This window comes from Cucurbita pepo, chromosome 17 (assembly GCF_057944985.1).
Source record: "Cucurbita pepo subsp. pepo isolate OVF chromosome 17, ASM5794498v1, whole genome shotgun sequence".
Classification (NCBI taxonomy): domain Eukaryota; kingdom Viridiplantae; phylum Streptophyta; class Magnoliopsida; order Cucurbitales; family Cucurbitaceae; genus Cucurbita; species Cucurbita pepo.
Genome location: NC_141814.1, coordinates 9,981,547 through 10,002,500, shown reverse-complemented (window position 1 = coordinate 10,002,500; position 20,954 = coordinate 9,981,547). Strand labels below are relative to the sequence as shown.

General features: G+C 39.1%; 2 pseudogenes; one reads left to right on the top strand and one right to left on the bottom strand.

The window, feature by feature from the left end:
• Positions 1 to 603: 603 nt before the first annotated feature.
• On the top strand, positions 604 to 1,908 carry LOC147787626 (scarecrow-like transcription factor PAT1; annotated as a pseudogene).
• Positions 1,909 to 2,402: 494 nt separating this feature from the next.
• LOC147787625 (uncharacterized) lies at positions 2,403 to 20,587 on the bottom strand (annotated as a pseudogene).
• Between the last annotated feature and the right edge of the window lie 367 nt (positions 20,588 to 20,954).

The window sequence follows — 20,954 nt, the reverse complement described above, 5'->3', positions numbered from 1 at the left end:
TATAAATGAATTACGGTTAATACAAGATTAACTAAACTAACAAGCAGTACAGGGAGAACAAATCGTGGAGGTGGCACAATTCGAGGTAGAGGACGAGAACATAGGAGACCAAGTTTTAACAAAACTCTTGTTGAATGTTTTTATTGTCATGACATTGGTCATTTTCAGTATGAATGTCCCAAGAAGAATAAGAGAAAGAAATGACAAGCTCGTTTTGCTGAAACTTCTGAACCGTTGTTTCTCCTGGCATATGTTGAAGAGATGGTAGAACAAAAGAAGGACTCAATAGATTGTATGTTTGAAATAGAAGATCTCATAATGTTCTAACTTTTCAAAACAAAGGTGGAGAAAGAAAATGGGACAAATATTTTAGGTTTGAGAACTATTAGAGGTGGAGAGTTCACATCTACTGAGTTTATTGAGTTCTGCTCAAATCATGGAATACATCGACGACTCACTGCAGCTTACACACCATAGCAAAACGGAGTGGCAGAAAGAAAAAATTGCTTGAAAGAGGAGGTTTATGTGGCATATCCTTCTGCTGATGTGATCCAGGGAGATTTGGAGGATAGGAAAAGTACATCAGGTAGAGGATTAGCAGAGATGCAGTTAGGTTTCACAGGTGGTGGACCTCCGAATTTGTTGGAGTTGGAGAAGAAGATGATGATGAATCATCGCCTTCAGGAGTTGGAGAAACAACTTCTTTAAGATAAGACGACGATGAAAGAAATGATGTTGCGTCTGTGATTACGAGTTTGACTATGGTGTGAGAGGATGTATAATCTAATTAGTCTGACGACGCCGCCGAATTAGAAGCCAATTTTGACTTCGCCGACTACCACTACTTTGTCTTCTTGTTCTTCATCTACGTCGTCCTCTATGGCTTCTACATCTTCTGATTCTTTGAAACAGTCTGTAATCGAGGCTGCGGCAACGATTTCTGAGGGAAATTTGGAGGTTATGGATGAGATTCTTGCACAGGTGGTTAAGATTTCGAATGCGAGAGGTAGTTATGTGCAGAGATTGGCAGAGTATATGATTTTTGCTCTAAAATTGCGGGTAAATCCAGTGGAATTTCTGCATCTTGTGGCAGAGACTTTCGGCAAGAACCCTCAGCAGTGACTCGGTTGCTTTAAGATGTTTCTCCTTGCTTTAAGCATGCTTTCATTGCACCAAAATCTCGTAATTCTTGAGGGAATAGAGGAAGAGGATCGTCAATTGCATGTTGTGGATTTCGATATCGGGAAGGGAGGTCAGAATATGAATCTAATCCACCTTCTCTCAGGTTGTTAGAAAAGGAAGGTCGTCATGAAATTAACGGCGATTGTAGTGGAGAACGGCAGAGACGAGAGGTTGAAATAGGTCGGCGAGTCATTGAGTCAACTTGCGAAAGAACTCAGCGTTAGGTTCAAATTCAACATGGTGAAATAGGAACCGGCAGAGCTAATGCGTGAGTCACTCGGGTGCGACGGAGACGATTCACTAGCAGTGAATTTCACGTTTAAGTTGTATCATATGTCGGACGAGAGTGTGTCAAAGGAGAATCCTCGAGACGAGAGCATGTCAGGTTATTCATTTTTGCTAAGTTCAGGAGTTGTTTCATGGTCCTCAAAGAGGCAACCTGTAGTCACACTCTCCACTGTTGAAGTTGAATTCATTGTTGCTGCAGCTTGTGCTTGTCAAGCCATATGGTTAAGAAGGATGCTGGAAAGACTCGATCATGTCCCAGTTGGAGCTACAGTGGTATATTATGATAATAGTTCCACTATTAAGCTGACCAGAAATCCAGTCTTGCATGGTCGAAACAAACACATTGATGATCGTTTCCACTTCCTCAGTTACTTAAGTAAAGATGGAACTGTGATGTTCAACATTTTCATACTAAAGAGCAAGTGGCTGATATCCTAATAAAACGTGATAAGCGCCTACAATGGTGGAATTGCAAAGCTAGAGGTCTTTCTAAAATCCTTGCAAAACGTTCAAAGAAAAAGCTAACTTAACGAATTGATTACAACCAAGAGCTGGTTAGAAGATGAATGACTCTTAGATCGAACTTGGAATCTATGATGGTCACTCTTAGATACCAAGAAAATTCACTCTAGAATTAGCTTGATCAAAACTAATTCAATGAATCGGTTTAAACATCAAACCTAAAGCAAGGTTTGAAAAAGAATAACACCAAAAAGGTATCAAGAAAACACAAAGGTTTTGTTTGTATTCAACAATTCATTCCCAAACATGAATATTACATGCATTTAAATAGATCCAAAAGTTAACCCTAACATAATAAAGTTCAACCACCAACTACAATTAATAAATGCTATTAAATACAAATTGAAAAAAATAAGGTATTCATAAATTATCTTAATTGGTAGTTCAACTACCAAAGGCAAGTCTTTTAATTACTTTCCAATGTCAGCTACTCCATTGTCTTCTTGATTTGATATGCTAATGCTATAAAGATTTTTGGGCTCAAAAGTCTTTGTTTCAACTTGTACACTAGCTAGCTTTCGAAGATGCAATGTATAGGCCTCTTGAATCTTCTTAACCTTGCTTCTTGTAATCGGTCCTTCAGGTACATGCAAAGGGTCAGCAGTTGAATTCATATCATCCTCCCTTTCTTTAAAAGGATTTGTCCTCCAATCAAGGTCTTCATTCCCTACATCAAATGGAGTCAAATCAGCCACATTAAAAGTTGAACTTACATTGTACTCACCTCTGAGATCTAGCTTGTATTCATTGTCATTGATCCGCTCTAGTACTTGAAAAGGACCATCTCTTCTTGGTTGAAGTTTAGACTTTCTCTGACTTGGAAACCTTTCCTTTCGTAGATGAACCCAAACCTAGTCACCTTGTTTAAAAATCAATTTTTTTTTCTTCCTTTGTTCTTGCGCGTGACTAGTTTTTTATTTTTGTTTTCAATTCTTTCTTTTATGTCTTTGTGAATTTTTTTTATGTATTCGGCTCTTGAAGAAGCTGCATCATTAGCAAACATATTAGGTGGCAAAGGCAATAAATCTAGAGGAGTTAAAGGATTAAATCCATACACAACCTCAAAAGGTGAACACTGAGTGGTGCTATGTATTGCTCTATTGTATGCAAATTCCACAAACAAAAGGTAGTCTCTTCCCAAGGCTTAAGATTTTTAGAAATTAGTGACCTAAGTAAGGCTCCTAATGTTCTATTAACAACCTCAGTTTTTCCATCGGTTTGGGGGTGACATGTTGTAGAAAATAGAAGCTTAGTTCCCAACTTTCCCCACAAAACCTTCCAAAAATGGCTTAAAAATTTTACATCCCTGTCACTAACAATGGTTTTGGGAATACCATGCAATCTAACCACTTCCTTAAAGAATAGATTAGCTATGTTGGTAGCATCATCTGTTTTGTTACATGGAATGAAATGTGTCATCTTACTAAACCTATCAACTACCACAAAAATGCTATCATGGTGTCTTCTAGTCTTTGGTAATCTTAGAATAAAATCTATGTTAATGTCAACCCATGGTTCACTAGGAACATCTAAAGGTGTGTAAAGACCATGTGGTTCTGTCTTAGACTTAGCCTCCTTACATTTAAAACATTGCTTGCATACTTTGTTTACATCTTTCCTCATTTTCAACCAATAAAAATGTTCACACAACGTGCTATATGTTTTAAATTCTCCAAAATATCCCATAAGTCCTCCCCCATGAGCCTCCTTCACAAGTAACTCTCGAATAGAACATTTAGGAATACAAAGTTTACCCTTCCTAAAAAGCATATCATCGAACACAATATGATCTTGCACATGTTTCCCTTCTAAACATTGCATATACACATCATAAAATTCAGATTTTTCAACTTTGTACAATTCAATCATGTGTTTAAAACCAAGAATTTTTGCAGTAAGGGAAGAAAATAAAGCATACCTTCTTGATAATGCATCTGCGACCACATTATCCTTCCCCTTTTTGTAATGGATTACATAAGGAAATGTCTCTATGAATTCCACCCATTTAGCATGTCTCCTATTTAGCTTTGTTTGGCTTTTAAGGTGCTTCAAACTTTCATGATCCGTATGAATAACAAACTCTTTTGGCCACAAATAATGTTGCCAAACTTGCAAAGCCCTCACAAGTGCATATAACTCTTTGTCATAAGTCGGATAGTTGAGTTGTGCTCTATTAAGCTTTTCACTAAAGAACATGATTGGCCTTTTTTCGTGCATTAAAACAGCTCCTATGCCTATCCCACTTGCATCACATTCAATTTCAAAAGATTTATCAAAGTTAGGTAAAGCAAGACAAGGTGCATTGGTTAATTTATCTTTCAGTTCATTGAATGCATTCTCTTGTTTTTCCTTCCATTCAAATTTCACATGCTTTTTAACAAGTTCATTCAATGGTGATGCTATGGTACTGAAATCCTTAATGAATCTCCTATAGAAACTAGCCAAACCATGAAAAGATCTTACCTCGGTTGCATTTGTGGGTGTTGGCCATTCTCTAATAGCTTTTACCTTTTCTTCATCAACTTGTACTCCATTCTTTCCAACTAAGAACCCTAGGAAGTTGACTTGGTCTAGACAAAAACTGCACTTTTTGAAGTTGGCATAAAGCTTCTCTTCTCTAAGTTTAAACAAAATTTTCTTGACGTGCAAAATATGATCATTCAAACTTTTTGAGTAAACAAGGATATCATCAAAGTATACAACAACAAATTTTCCAATATAGTCTCTCAAAACATGATTCATTAGCCTCATAAAAGTACTTGGTGCATTTGTAAGGCCAAACGGCATAACGAGTCACTCATAAAGCCAAAACTTTGTTTTGAAAGCCATTTTCCACTCATCTCCCACATTCATTCGAATTTGATGATAACCACTTTTAAGATCTATTTTTGAAACCAGATCAGCACCATATAATTCATCCAATATGTCATCCAATCTAGGAATAGGGTGTGTTGACTCTGGCAATTCGGAAGACAATGTCGACGAAAAATTGGCCGAAGGTTTCTTCGAAGGAAAAATTAGCAGAAGTAAAAGGAGAGAGAGTGAGAGATTCGCGTCGATTGCTGAAGACTCGATATCTTATTTTACTTCAGTTGAACGGTTTAAATAACAAATCTAATTACAAAAATAGAAAAACCAATTATACAAAAATAGAAGAAGTGGACGAAGACTTCGCCCAAATTGCCAAAACAATGGCCCCTAGAATCACGCTCCTCCATTCGCGTGAATTCAGATGTTTTACAAACCTAACTAAATAAGGCATGGCTTTTATTTAACAATCTCCTCCTAAAAGCTGTACCTTATTATTTGAACTCCGATCTTTGAGCAGAGTTCTTCGAATTTCACCCGCGCAGGGACTTGGTGAAAATGTCTCCAAGTTGTTCCTCTGTTCGGATGAAATCAATCTTGATGAGCCCTCGATCTGCACATTCTCGAATGTGGTGGAATCTAATTCTATGTGCTTGCTCCGTCGTGCAAAACTGGATTTTTATCAGGGAGATCGTAGCTTTGTTGTCTACGTATAGCATTGGTGGATCACTTTCTCTCCCGATGAGTTCTTCCATTAGTCGTGCAAGCCAGATCCCTTGTGTTGCTACCATCGAAGCGGCGATGTATTCTGCTTCGCAGGAAGACAAAGCAACCACCTTCTGTTTTGTTGATTGCCAGCAGATCGCGCCGCCTGAGAGAAAGTAGATCATTCCGCTGGTGCTCTTAAGATCATCAACGTCACCGGCCATGTCACTATCACTGTAGCCGACCAGCTTGAGTTTCTCCTTTCCGCTCCCTGCGTAATATCTTACACCCCAGCCTCTGGTTCTGGCTACATAGCGCAGGATGCGCTTGACAGCCACTAGATGCTCCTCCCTAGGTGCTTCCATAAACCTGCTCACATAGCCAACAGAATAAGCAAGATCAGGATGAGAGTTTACCAGATAGCGCAGACTCCCGACAATGCTGCGGTAATTGGTGGAGTCGACTGTCGTCGTAGTGCCGGCCTTCCTTAGTTGGAGTCGGGCCTCCATTGGCGTCCTGGTAGGATTACTGTCCACAAGCCCAGTTGTGTCCAGCAGCTTCCTCGCGTATGCACTTTGGCAGATGGAGATGCCGGAAGAGTTCTGTTGCACTTCGATGCCGAGGTAGTAGCTGAGCACGCCGAGATCGCTCATCTCAAAGTTTTTCGACATCTCCTTCTTGAACCTTCCAAGGACTCCCATGTCGCCTCCAGTGATTATGAGGTCGTCGACGTACACTCCCACGATCAGTTGCTTTTTGCCGTGGCCGTACGTGTACATGCCATGCTCAGAGGCACAACGTTTGAATTTCAATGACAGTAGGGTACTGTCGAGCTTCGCGTTCCAGGCTCGTGGGGCTTGTCGAAGCCCATAGAGTGCTTTGTGCAGGCGCAGTACCTTATTAGAGTTGTCGTTGTCCAGGAAGCCAGGTGGTTGTCGAACATATACGGTCTCCTTCAACTCTTCGTTAAGGAAAGCAGACTTTACGTCCATATGGTGAACCTTCCAAGAGTAATGTGCCGCAATTGCCAGCAAGAAACGAACGGATTCTAACCTTGCTACTGGCGCAAATACCTCTTTGAAGTCCACTCCTTGCTTCTGGACGTAGCCCTTCGCCACCAGATGAGCCTTGTGCTTCACAACTTCTCCTTTTTCGTTGCACTTCAGTTTGAAGACCCATTTGAGCCCTATGGCTCGATTTCTCGGTGGCATATCCTTCAGACTCCACGTTTGGTTCTCGGTGATGGATGTCATCTCCTCCTGCATTGCCTTCCGCCAGCACGGGTTCTTTTCTGCTTCGGCGAAGGTGTTTGGTTCATCTGCACTGATGGCATGTAGTTCGGCCACTTCTTCGAGCTCGCGCGCTGCTAGTCCAGGTGGTTCACCTCCTCCCACTAGGTCATCCATCCTTCGGTACCTAGCCTCCAGATCAGTATCGTGATCGGCATCCAGCATCGAATCCGCAGTCCGTGGTGTTGCGAATTCCACTGGTTCAGGTGGTGCACCTGCTGGCGGCGGTGACGTCTCCTGATACTGGGCTCCTTCTTCTTCAGGCTCGGTGACGAGGTACTCCACCGTGAATTGATTTAGATTACAGTCTACCTCAATCACCTCATTCCACTGCCAGAAGGTGCTTTCGTCGAAGACGACGTCGCGAGACACGTGAGCTCGCCCCCTACCGGATCATAGAGTCTGTACGCCTTGTTCACGGGTTCGTAGCCGATGAAGACGACCTTCAGCCCCCTGGGATCGAGCTTGGCGAGATGGGGACGTGTTACCTTCATGTATGCGACGCAGCCGAACACGCGGAAATGATGTACTGTTGGTTTTTTGTTGTACCAGGCCTCATATGGCATCTTCCCATCGAGGCTTCGGGTTGGTGACCGATTGAGGAGATAGACAGCCGTCATTACTGCCTCTCCCCAGAATCTCCCAGGCATCCCGGCCGTCACCAACAATGACCTTGCTGTCTCGACAATGACCTTGCTGTCTCGACAATGATCTGATTTTGGCGCTCTACCACTCCGTTCTGTTGGGGGGAGTAGGGCGCTGTTAGGTGCCGTTGTATGCCGATCTCGTCGCAGTACTTACTAAAACTTGCCGAGGTGAATTCTCCGCCTCGGTCTGTGCGTAGCACTCGCATCTTCTTCTCACATTCGGCCTCCGCTCGCGCTTAACCGCCTCTGCCGCCTCACTTTTCGATTGCAGCAGGGTCAGCCACATGAAGCGGCTTTTGTCATCGACTAACAGGAGGAAGAGACTCTTACCGCCTGGGGTCGCCGGCTTGATGGGCCCGCAGATATCGCCGTGTACAAGCTCCAACGGCTCATCGGCTCGGTAGGATGTTCGAGACGGAAAGGGTGTGCACCTCTGTTTGCCGATGAGGCACCCGTCGCACAGCTTGTTCACGCCTTTGATTTCTGGCAAGCCGTGCACCAACTCCTTCTTCTATAGCTTTTTTAGGGCAGGAAAGTTTAAGTGCCCGTACCTTGCGTGCCACCTCCAAGATACCTCTTCGGTCTTGGCCGAGAGGCTGACGGGTTGGTCTATCTCTAACTCCAGGATATAAAGACGGTTTGTCATGCGCCTTGCCTGCGTGAGCAGCCGTCGTTTATTATCGCAGATTTTGAGTAGTCCGCGCTCGATGGAAATGAAGCAACCTGTCTCATCGAGTTGACCCAGGCTCACAAGGTTAACCTTGAGCCTCGGGATGAAGTAGACGTCGGTCAGCTTGCGATGCTCGCCTCCCTTACTGACGAATAAGATGGTGCCGCGCCCTTCAATCTCGACGACGGAGCCGTCGCCGAATTTCACCGTTCCACGGATCCTCGAGTCGAGCTCGGAGAACGCAGATCTAGCCCCAGTCATATGGTTTATTGCCCCTGTGTCAAGGATCCATCGCCGGTGCTCGTGTTGCTCGTCCCTTCCTCCAGTTGAATTGGCTCCCCAGCTGGTGCCACCTTTGCTACGCCCAGCTGGAGCTCTTTCTCGGGTTCAACATCGTCGTCGGATGTAGTTACCATGAAGAGAGCTGGCTCGTCCTCCTCGGATTGGAGCCACATGGGCCTTTTCGGGCTTCTCTTAATTCCTGAGCTTGCTCCAGCAATTTCTACTCAGGTGTTCTCTCTTCCCACAGTTCGACCATTGGGATCGGCCTGCCATTGGTCGACTCCTTCTTTTGATTCCCATCTATCCTGCGCGTGCGCCCGTGGGACATCCATGGCTTCTTGCCACCTTTGCAGCTGGAGGAGGACCCGTTGCTCTCGCCGGTGTTGTCGCGGAGGGAGCTTTAGGCGTGCAAGTCATTCCTCCTCCGTGAGGAGTAGACGGTCCTCTCGACGTTACGTAGTCTTCCGGAAGCAATGTCTCAATTGAAATCGTGACTTGCTCGAGGTGATCGGGGACGGACCTGCAACATCTTCTTCACGATTTCTGTCTCGCTGATGCCAGGTGGTGGTGCTGTTGGCGAGCCCCGTGATCCGGCATTGAAAAATCATCGACGGATTTGCCGTCCTTAAAACAGATCTCCGAGAGCTTTCTTTCGCAGCATTCCCGCAGCGCCTGTACGTTGACGCGCATCATCAACAAGGCCCACTCGTTGTAGTTTGACCTTGTCAACATCGGGTACTGAACGACGTCGTCGTTGTCTCCCTTGATCAATCTCGCTCAACAACAACTCGATGCCCGTCATCACAGCGTCGGCCTCTTCGTGGTGGTGATGGAGATGCCAGCACTTGACGGTGGCGTGGAGGAGTGAGGGAGCCTGCTTGGGATGGGGAGACCCCAAGATGTGCTTATTTACACACTTTACATTTTCTTCTACTCGAACCTGAGACCTATGTGTTGTTAAGTCGACACTCTAACCACTTCAGCTATTCAACTTGATTGTTGATAGGTTGGCTCTTCTGTGATGGTATACTACCGATCGCTTCAACCTGGCTCTGATACCACTTGTTGACTCTGGCAACTCGGAAGACAGTGTCGACGAAAAATTGGCCGAAGGTTTCTTCGAAGGAAAAATTAGCGGAAGTAAAAGGAGAGAGAGTGAGAGATTCGCGTCGATTGCTGAAGACTCGATATCTTATTTTACTTCAGTTTAACGGTTTAAATAACAAATCTAATTACAAAAATAGAAAAACCAATTATACAAAAATAGAAGAAGTGGACGAAGACTTCACCCAAATTGCCAAAACAATGGCCCCTAGAATCACGCTCCTCCATTCGCGTGAATTCAGATGTTTTACAAACCTAACTAAATAAGGCATGGCTTTTATTTAACAGGGTGTCGATACTTTACCGTTATCTTGTTGATGGCTCAACAATCAACACACATCCTCCACGTGCCATCTTTCTTGGGTACCAAAATCACAGGAATCGAACAAGGACTCATGCTTTCTTTAACATATCTTTTATCCATGAGTTCTTCTACTTGTCTCTGAATCTCCTTAGTCTCGGTGGGATTAGTCCTATAGGCAGCCATATTTGGAAAAGTTGCCCCATGTACGAAGTCAATTTGGTGCTCAATCCCTCTTAGAGGGGGTAACCCCGTACATGCATCTTCATGTGGAAATATGTCGCTGAATTCCTGAAAAAGAGACTTAAAAGCACTTGGTAAAGCATCATCAGTTTTTTGTTCTATTGCTAAACACATTCCTTTGCACATAAGTACAAATTTTGGTTCTTGGGCTAACATATTCCTCATTTCTCCCTTTCTTATAACCAAACTCACATTTTCTCTCTTTTCCTCAAAATCACTTTTTTTTCTTTCTTTGTTTCCACTCATCCTTTGCCCCTCACTTTTCTCTTTTTTTTCACTCTTATCTCTCTCTTTTACCTGAGTTTCTTCTCTCCACTGTGGTTCTTCACATTCTTTTCTTTTCTTCTCTAATTTCAATTGGTCACAATGTACTTCATATGGAGACAACGAAAGTAAAGGAAATTTCTTCCCACAAAAAGTAAAAGTACACTTGTTCGTCAAACCATCAAATGTTACCTTTCTATCATATTACCAAGGTCGGTCGAACAAGATGTCCCCCACATGCATTGGTACGACATCACAAAGGACTTCAATCTTTATATCTTCCAAGAGTAAAAGAAATAAGAGTTTGGGAGTTCACCTTAATTTCTTCATTGTTTGCCAACCATTGAAGTTTGTACGGTTTTGGATGTGGATGAACAGAAAGTTGAAGTCTTTTTACAAGGAAGTTGCATACCACATTTGTGCAACTTCCACTATCAATCATCAAACTGCATGGGTTTCCTTTGATCAAACATCTTGTGTGGAACAAGTTTTCCCTTTGATCTTCAAATTTCGCTTCTTTGATTTGAACATTGAGTACCCTTCTTGTGATCAAAGATATGAAATTACCTTCTTCAACATATTTATCATCATATGCTGCGATTTCTTCCACAAGTTGTGAATCATGATCCTCACATTCATCATCTGAATCAAGTATCCCATTCCTTATCACCATAACTTTTTTATTAACACACTCTTTGCTCATGTGTCCAAATCCTTTGCACTTCCAACATTGAATAGAACTAGACTTCTCCTGTATCGTCTTTGAAGCTTCATTCTTTTTACATTTGGAACTCTCAGCCTCCACCCTTTTAGCAGCCACAAACTTTTCTTTTGGTGACAACAATTCATTTTTATTCACAAAATTATCCTTGTTCCAAGTTTTAGAATTTGAAAAGGTGTTAGTTCATGATGTGTACCTTTTTTAATGCTCTTTTTCTTCCTTCAATTGGTCTTCAATTTTGAGAGCATAATGATACATGTCTTCCAGATATGGTGGTGGATTTCTGTCAACAAGATGAACAATTTCTCGATTCAAACCTCCAAGGAATCTAGACATGGTATCTTCTTCTTCTTCTCTAACATTTGCTCTTTCCATCATAGTCTCCATCTCTTGATAATATTCTGCCACACTTTTTGTTTCTTGCTTCAAACCTTGCAATTTAGTTTTCAAATTTCTTTCATAATGTTTTGGAACATACCTTTTTCTCATGGCTTCTTTAAGTTCTTCCCAAGTCTCTATTGGATCCTCCTATTTTCGTCTTCTCTCGGATTTGAGATCTTGGTACCAATCACCAGCATGATTGGTAAATTCGGCAATAGCAAGTCTCATCTTCTTATTTTCACTATAGGTGTTGCAATCAAACACATGTTCTATCTTTCTTTCCCATTGCAAGTATGCCTCAGAATCTGGCGTTCCACAAAATGGTGGGATTTTGAGTTTAACTCCCCCATCTCTATCTTCATGTACTCTTTCCATCCTTCTAGGTTGCATAATAGTTGCATGGTTATTTCTTCCTCTCCATCTTCCTTCAACTTGTCTTTTTTGTACTACTATACCTTCATCTTCTTGTAATGTTCGTTCTTGTCTTTGTTGTTGCGCCCTTCTTTTTTGTCTATCTTCCATCATCATTTCCATCATACCTTGAATTGCTTGAGAATGGTTGTATTAAGATCTGGTACTGGTGGTACTCCTTCTCCATTATGTGACATTTTGTATCTCAAGGGACCTCTCCACACTTCTCACAAAAATTTCACTCAGGGACACTCGTGTTTAACACTCAAAGGTAGGCTTTTGGTACTAGGTCAAGAATGTAAAGGCTCGCTTTTATTATTATTATTATTATTTTGGTTCAATCTTGCTTTAAGCTTGATTATAACAAATTCACGATCAATTGTAATAAGCTAAGACTAGTATCTCAATGATCAAGAGCTTGAAAATAAATGATAAGAACTGAATATATATATATATTTTTCTCAGAAATGATTTTTTTTCTACCGAGTCTTCTTTCTTCCTTTTTTTTTTTCGATAATCTGAGAGAGAAAAAAAAATTGATAGAAAAAAAATAACAATAAAGATATTTCACCACTAGAGCGGCCAAAGAACGTCGATCAAATGCTCTGATACCAAATAATAAGCACCTACAATGGTGGAATTTGCAAAGCTAGAGGTCTTTCTAGAATCCTTGCAAAACGTTCACAGAGAAAGCTAACTTAACGGATTGATTCCAACCAAGAGCTGGTTAGAAGATGAATGACACTTAGATCGAACTTAAAATCTATGATGGTCACTCTTAGATACCAAGACAATTTACTCTAGCATTAGCTTGATCAAAACTAATTCAATGAATCGGTTTAAACATCAAACCTAAAGAAAGATTTGAAAAAGAATAACACCAAAAAGGTATCAAAAAAACACAAAGGTTTTGTTTGTATTCAACAATACATTCCCAAACATGAATATTACATGCCTTTAAATAGACCCAAAAGTTAACCCTAACATAATAAAGTTCAACCACCAACTCCAAATTAATAAATGCTATTAAATACAAATGGAAAAAAATAAGGTATTTATAAATTGTCTTAATTGGTAGTTCAACTACCAAAGGCAAGTCTTTTAATTACTGTCCAATGTCAGCTATTCCATTATCTTCTTGATTTGATATGTTAATGCTATAAAGATTTTTGGGCTCAAAAGTCTTTGATAAGATAAGAAATCACTACAAGGGGAGTAAGATTCGGATTACCTTGTTGATCGAATATCTCAAGGCAAGAACACTTGTTTGAGATTCGAATTACTCCACAAGCAAGATCGATCATGTCTAGCTTGAATGATTCTTGTTGATCAAATATCTCAATGCAAGAACACTTGATTGAGATTTGAATCACTCCACAAGCAAGATTGATCATGTCGAGCTTGAATGATTCTACATGCAACCTAAACTACATAGAATTGCAAATAAACTTAGCCATTGGCTAAAGAAAAGCACAAATGCTTCTTTCTATATTTTCCAAGTCTGCTTACAAATACAACATACATGACTTTATATAGCCTAAAAAATGAAACTACTAAAGGTATTCCAAGAGTTGTAACATTCCTACTTTATGGCCATAATTAGCCATTATGTAAATGTAACCGAAATTAAATAAAAAGTCTTAAAATACAAGAACTCTAAATTACTCTAAATTGTAACCCACCCAAAATTTACAACAATCAAACTTCATTCTTCTTCAATGTAGCATGAATTGAAACATCTTTTTGATAATTTTGACAACCTTTTCTTCACATCTTCATTGAAGTATATTGTATGATTGATGTCTCTTGGTTCATATCATTCTCCACTTCTTCAAGAGGATTCGTCCTCGAATCTATTTGTGTAACTTTGCTGCAAAAAATAAGTTATGGAAATACGACGGACCTCACAACACTCTCTCAAGAGTATATGCTCAAGGAATTTTAGGCCACTCTATTTGCACTCATTTACACAAATGAAGCTCTCATTCTCACCTCTCAAATTTTTTAGTAGAGCCGAGATTGGATTTTTTTTATTTTTATTTTGGATCGATTAAAAACTAAAAAGATAAAAAACAAATTGAAAAGAAACGCAAAGGAAACATATATCCGATCTTGAGCCTGAAGCTCGATACCAAATGATAAGATAAGGAATCACTACAAGGGGAGTAAGATTCGGATTACCTTGTTGATCGAATATCTCAAGCCAAGAACACTTTGTTTGAGATTCGAATCACTCCAGAAGCAAGAACGATCATGTCTAGCTTCAATGATTCTTGTTGATCAAATATCTCAAGACAAGAACACTTGATTGAGATTCGAATCACTCCACAAGCAAGATTGATCATGTCGAGCTTGAATGATTCTACATGCAACCTAAACTACATAGAATTGCAAAGAAACTTAGCCATTGGCTAAAGAAAAGCACAAATGCTTCTTTCTATATTTTCCAAGTCTGCTTACAAATACAACATACATGGCTTTATATAGCCTCAAAATGAAACTATTAAAGGCATTCCAAGAGTTGTAACATTCATACTTAATGGCCATAATTAGCCATTATGTAATTGTAACCTAAAGTAAATAAAAACTCTTAAACTACATTAATGAAATACAATAACTCTAAATTGTAATCCACCCAAAATTTATCACATGAAACTTCATTCTTCTTCAATGTGGCATGAATTGAAATATCTTTTGATGATTTCAACAATATTTTCTTCACATCTTCTTTGAAGCATATTGTATGATTGATGTCTCTTGGTTCATATCAGTCTTTGTTTCAACTTGTACACCAGCTAGGTTTCGAAGATGCAATGTATAGGCCTCTTGAATCTTCTTAACCTTGCTTCTTGTAATCGGTTCTTCGGGTACATGCAAAGGGTCAGCAATTGAATTCATATCAAAACGTTTGACTCGAGTTGTGTTTGAGAAGCTATGCATGTTGCTTGGTGTCTGTCAAGATCCTAAAGTTTGATCTAAAGACTGTGTCATCAGTTTAAGGGAGAGAATGTTAAAAAATATTTAGTTGCTATTTTTATATTTTAATTCCCAAATATCAATTCACTGATGTGATCTTATGCCGATATCAAATCATAGATATGATATTATGCCAGATTCTTTGTTTTGACATGATATTCTACTTTATGTTAGGATTTTATTTTTATCTTCTGTTAAACATTGTATTCGCTATAAACAGTCATTCTTCACATAACAAATTACTGAATTTCCTTCCTTTTGTAAACTTATCTTTATTAAATTTATCAATTAGGACCCGATTTCTTCATGGAACTTCTTCCTTATTCTTCCCTCAAGCTAAAGAAATTGGTTTTAAGGAATTTTCATGAGTGTGTAACACCCAAGTCCTCTAATAAGAGGTAATGTATAGTCCCTAATAGATTGTAGAAGGTTTTTGGAAGCAAAGAACAACAAAAATTGGAAAAAAAATTTAGAAAGTTGAATTTTTTCCAAGTTTTATCAAAATTCACGAATTTTTAAATTCTAATAGAAGAAGAATTTCAATGTGTTTATGAAGAAAAATGGATTATTAAGGGGTATAAAAGTTTGGGGAAAATTCTAGATTGTTTTTTTTAGAAACTAATATTAAAATATTAAAAAATGGCCAATTACAAAAATGACCCCAAGAGCATGTCTATATCCATTTGTTCTCTACGAGATCTTAGAGTCAATTAATTATCTATAAGTTAAATTATTGCTCATATCACATACCCAAGTATCATGCATCTGTTAAATGTGACCTCTAGTTGTTCCCGCTATTGAGCTACTAGGATATTACATGATTTATCACCTAATATTGGTCTACTAAAAGGGATTAGAGGGTGACTCCCTAATAAGCCATATAATATCATCATAATTTAGGAAGGGTGGCCCTCGTGCCTGTTAAGCTACTATACCTATGTCGACCCTTACTTCTATGGGAAAGTTCACGACCAATAAATAGTTGGAGATCGCTTGATCGTCTCCACATGAGTTCTATCTATGGAGCATAAGTTGTGCTCAACGCGTGATCTTTAATATACCAACTCCTAATAATTTCTAAATACGCTTGTAGACCCTTATCACGCAAACATGTTTACTAAATATGTGCGATTTCTCAATTACTAGTCCCCAGTCCCCACGTCGTCATAGAACTTGTAGGGGTAACCCCATAAACTGACACTACTATGTAGATTGTCAAAGGTGAGTTGGTGAACCCACTGACCATCCCCACATCGATGTTGCCATGATCAATTTTAGATGTTTTAAGCATGGATTGGGATGTAGACTAACGACAAAAGAGTTATGAAAATATGGTAATATTTTTCGTTTTGAAAAACAAGAACGACTCTAGAATTTGAAAACATACAAGAGTACATATAATATATATTTACACTATACACAATAGAGTTTGAGTTTAAATACAAAAGAAGGAACGAAGCATAAAAGACAAGATCAGGACAAAAGTGTATAAAATCCAAGGAAACTCTTGAACCTAAGTTTGTTTCTATGGTCATGTGCTCCAGACCACTCCAATAGTTGATCAAGTTCTAATCATTATTTAAAATAGGAATATGGTTGATAAGATAAGGAATCAATACAAGGGGAATAAGATTCAGATTACCTTGTTGATCGAATATCTCAAGGCAAGAACACTTGTTTGAGATTAGAATCACTCCACATGCAAGATCGATCATGTCTAGCTTGAATGATTCTTGTTGATCAAATATCTCAACGCAAGAACACTTGTTTGAGAATCGAATCACTCCACAAGCAAGATTGATCATGTCGAGCTTGAATGATTCTACATGCAACCTAAACTACATAGAATTGCAAAAAAACTTAGCCATTGGTTAAAGAAAAGAACAAATGCTTCTTTTACTATTATTTTCCAAGTCTACTTACAAATACAACATACATGGCTTTGTATATTCTCAAAATGAAAATATTAAAGGCATTCCAAGGGTGGCAAGATTCATACTTAATGGTCATAATTAACCGTTATGTAATTGTAACCTAAAATAACTAAAAAGTCTTCAAATACATTAATGAAATACAATAACTCTAAATTACTCTAAACTGTAATTCATCCAAAATTTATAACATGAAACTTCATTCTTCTTCAATGTGGCATGAATTGAAATATCTTTTGATAATTTCAACAATATTTTCTTCACATCTCTCTTGGTTCATATCAATGGTTCTATTACAAGGGTCTAAGTTTTGAGGCTTTAATTAGTCTATTGCCTAAGTCTTGACTTATGTACTTATGTGGTCTTTCATCGTTCTCAAGGCGGTTTGAAGGAGAGTGGATCCTATCTGGCTGTCCACTTTCTTTTTCACACACAATACATACGCTCTAGTCTTAACTAGAAATCTCCCATCGATAGACAACTAGGTCATGTGGTCGATACTGACATCCTTAACCTAGTAAAACCTATGTCCATGGTTTGGATTATGCTTTGGAACCTAGATTTAGTCCATAATTGCTCTGACATTCCCTTACATCCCTTGTGACATGGTCATAATGTCTCATGTCCAAAACACGGAATAGGATTCAAATTAAATTTGACATCTATCAATCCCGAATTTCTTTTGAATTGAAGAGTGTGTAGCAAATACCACATCGTTGTGTAGTCTTCTTCTACTTTGCCCCACGTCTTCTCTATCAAATAAAATTTTCTTTATTGTTATAGGAAGGTTGGGTGAGATTTCTCAAATCTAAATCGTGATAACGACAATAGACATGATTTTACAAATTTATCCACTAAGTGAAACCTTAATAATATGAAAAAGAGAATAGAAAACAGTTCTGTATCAATTTGGCTTTCATATTTCAAGGAAAAAAAAAACAAAAGAATTCATCTTGTAAGTGAACTTCCATCTTTAATCTTTGGTATTTTCTTTCTTCTTTGTGGTGTTGTTTTTTACGGAGGAAAAAAGCCGAACGAAAATGTTGGGAGAAGAAAATAACAGAAAAACACAAAGAGAGAGTGATATGGGAAAATCACAACGAGGGGAGTAAGATTCGGATTACCTTGTTGATCGAATATCTCAAAGCAAGAACATTGTTTGAGATTCGAATCACTCCACAAGCAAGATCGATCATGTCTAGCTTGAATGATTCTTGTTGATCAAATATCTCAACGCAAGAAAACTTGTTTGAGATTCGAATCACTCCACAAGCAAGATTGATCATGTCCAGCTTGAATGATTCTACATACAACCTAAACTACATAGAATTGCAAAGAAACTTAGTCATTGGCTAAAGAAGAGCATAAATGCTTCTTTTACTATATTTTCCAAGTCTCTTACAAATACAACATATATGACTTTATATAGCCTCAAAATGAAACTACTAAAGGCATTCCAAGAGTTGTAACATTCATACTTAATGGCCATAATTAACCATGATGTAATTGTAACCTATAGTAAATAAAGTCTTGAAATACATTAATGAAATACAATAACTCTAAATTACTCTAAATTGTAATCCACTCAAAATTTATAACATGAAACTTCATTCTTATTCAATGTGGCATGAATTGAAATATCTTTTGATATTTTCAATAATATTCACATCTTCATTGAAGCATATTGTATGATTGATGTCTCTTGATTCATATCATTCTCCACTTCTTCGAGAGGATTCGTCCTCGAATCTATTTGTGAAACTTTGCTGCAAAAAATAAGTTATGGAAATACAAAGGACCTCACAACACTCTCTCAACAGTATACACTCAATGAATTCTAGGCCACTCTTTTTACACTCATTTACACAAATGAAGCTCTCATTCTCACCTCTCAATTTTTGTAGAGCCCAGATTGGATTTTTTTGATTTTGGATCGATTAAAAACTAAAAAGATAAAAATAAATAAAAATCAAATTGAAAAGAAACGCAAAAGAAACATATATCCGATCTTGAGCCTGAAGCTCTGATACAAAATGATATGTGGAAATCACTATAAGGGGAGTAAGATTCGGATTACCTTGTTGATCGAATATCTCAAGGCAAGAACATTGTTTGAGATTCGAATCACTCCACAAGCAAGATCGATCATGTCTAACTTGAATGATTCTTGTTGATCAAATATCTCAACGTAAGAATAATTGTTTGAGATTCGAATCACTCCACAAGCAAGACTGATCATGTCGAGCTTGAATGATTCTACATGCAACCTAAACTACATAGAATTTCAAAGAAACTTAGTTATTGGCTAAAGAAGAGCACAAATGCTTCTTTTACTATATTTTCCAAGTCTTCTTAAAAATACAACATACATGGCTTTATATAGCCTCAAAATGAAACTGCTAAAGGCATTCCAAGAGTTGTAACATTCATACTTAATGACCATAATTAACTATTATGTAATTGTAACCTAAAGTAAATTATAAGTCTTAGAATACATTAATGAAATACAATAACTCTAAATTACTCTAAATTATCCACCCATAATTTAAAACATGAAACTTCATTCTACTTCAATGTGGCATGAGTTGAAATATCTTTTGATAATTTCAACAATATTTTCTTCACATCTTCATTGAAGCATATTGTATGATTGATGTCTCTTGGTTCATATCAGAGATACAATATTTGAGATTCTGTTTGAAGACTCGATGATTTTATTTCTCATTCAATAGGGATAATTAAATAACAATTATATCCTAAAATTGGGAAGAAGTGTAAGCTCAATTAAAGCCATTACACCGTCACATTTCCCTAATTTTAATTGTGTGACTTTAATTAAAAATAGTAACTAAAAATGAGAATAACTTTTAAGCTAAAATAGGGTTTTATCTAACAATCTCCTCCTAAGCCGTGTGGTATATATTTACCTTATTGTTTGAACTCTAATCTTAGAGCGTAATTCTTCAAATTTCAGCCAAACTAGAGATTTGGTGAAAATGTCTCAAAGCTGTTCCTCTGTTTGGATGAGATCAATCTTGATGAGCCCCCATTCTGCACATTCCCGGATGTAGTTGAATATAATTTCTATGTGCTTGCTTTAGCTCATCACAGTACTTATTGAAACTCACTGAGGAGAATTTTCCGTCCCGATCGGTGCGCAGCACTCATATCTTCTTTCCGCATTCGCCTCACTCTTCGCTTGCAGTAGGACTAGCCACATGAAGTGGCTTTTGTCATCGACCAACAAGAGGAAGAGGGTCTTGCTGCCTAGGGTCGCCAACTTGATGGGCCAATAGATATCATCGTTCACGAGCTCCAATGGCACATTAGTGCAGTAGAATACCTTAGACGGAAAGGGGGAGCGCCTTTGCTTGCCGATGAGACACCCGTCGCACAGCTTGTTCACACCTTTAATTGCTAGAAAATCGTGCACCATCTCCTCGTGTAGTTTTTATAGAGCAGGAAAGCTTAGAAACCCACACCTTGCGTGCCACCTCCAAGCTACTTCTTTGGTCCTGGCCGAGAGGCTGACCGATTGGTCTATCTCTAACTCCAGAATGTAAAGGCGATTTGCCGTGCGCCGAACTTGCATGAGCAGCCGTCGTCAATCATCGTAGATTTTAAGTAGCCCGCGCTCAATGGAGATAAAGCAACCGGCCTCATCAAGTTGACCTAGGCTCACAAGGTTAGCTTTAAGCCTCGAGATGAAGTAGACACCGGTCAGCTTCCGGTGCTCGCCTCCCTTGCTGACAAATAGGATGGTGTCGCGTCCTTCGATCTCGACGATGGAGCCGTCGCCGAACTTCACCGTCCCGCGAATCCCCAAGTCGAGCTCGAAGAATGTTGACCTAGCCCCGGTCATACTGTTTGTTGCCCCTGTGTCGAGGACCCATCATCGGTGCTCTTGCTGCTCGCTTATTTCACCGATTTGAGCGAACACTCGCTCCTCCTTCAGCTGAATTGGCTCTCCAGCCGGTGCCTTTATCACGCCCAGCTGAAGCTCTTCTTCGGGTTTGACGCTCATTAGAGCAGTTACGCCGTCGTCAATTACCTCCGTAGATTTGGAATCAGAATTGAAGACGTCGGATAAGACTAATGCACTCACCATGAAAAGAGTACCAGATCTTAATACAACCATTCACAAGCAATTCAAGGTATGATGGAAATGATGATGGAAGATAGACAAGAAAGAAGGGCGCAACAACAAAGACAAGAACGAACATTACAAG